General features: G+C 40.1%; 1 protein-coding gene across 1 annotated transcript in view; it reads right to left on the bottom strand.

Annotated features, from left to right (window-relative positions):
* The window catches only part of LOC118340235 (tetraspanin-8-like), a 6,162-nt gene that overhangs the window by 2,858 nt on the left and 2,910 nt on the right, over positions 1 to 394 (bottom strand). The window lies entirely within an intron of this gene.

The following is a 394-nucleotide window of genomic DNA, read 5'->3' as shown; positions in this document are numbered from 1 at the left end:
ACACACACACAGTAAAAAGTAAGTCCAAAACAAATAAACCAGAAAAAAATGCATGACACAGTATAATACACAACTGGCACATATTATGTCTGCGTCCATGATTTATGCATCCTTTATTTGGATCATTCAGTTAAAGGTTTCAACAACACCAAGTGTAGCAATTTAGCTTGTTTGTGATATATTGGTTGGATCTGAACTGGGGTGATTTCCCATGGGAGCGTAAGTAGATACCACTTTAAGAAAAGACACACCTACTTCCCTGGCCACGCCCCAAAGACTACATATACCGCTGGTGTGGGTTTGTTCATGTTTGATTGCCACCTGAGTGCTGTGTGTGAGATCTGTGTGTCTGCGTTTGGGGTTAGCATTTAAAGGAAAATCTACCAAAGGATTA

This window comes from Morone saxatilis, unplaced genomic scaffold (genome assembly GCF_004916995.1).
Source record: "Morone saxatilis isolate NCDOM2014 unplaced genomic scaffold, NCSU_SB_2.0 Contig10, whole genome shotgun sequence".
In the NCBI taxonomy this organism is placed as follows: domain Eukaryota; kingdom Metazoa; phylum Chordata; class Actinopteri; family Moronidae; genus Morone; species Morone saxatilis.
Note: the sequence above shows the minus strand (reverse complement) of the source record. Positions and strands in the feature narration are given on the sequence as shown.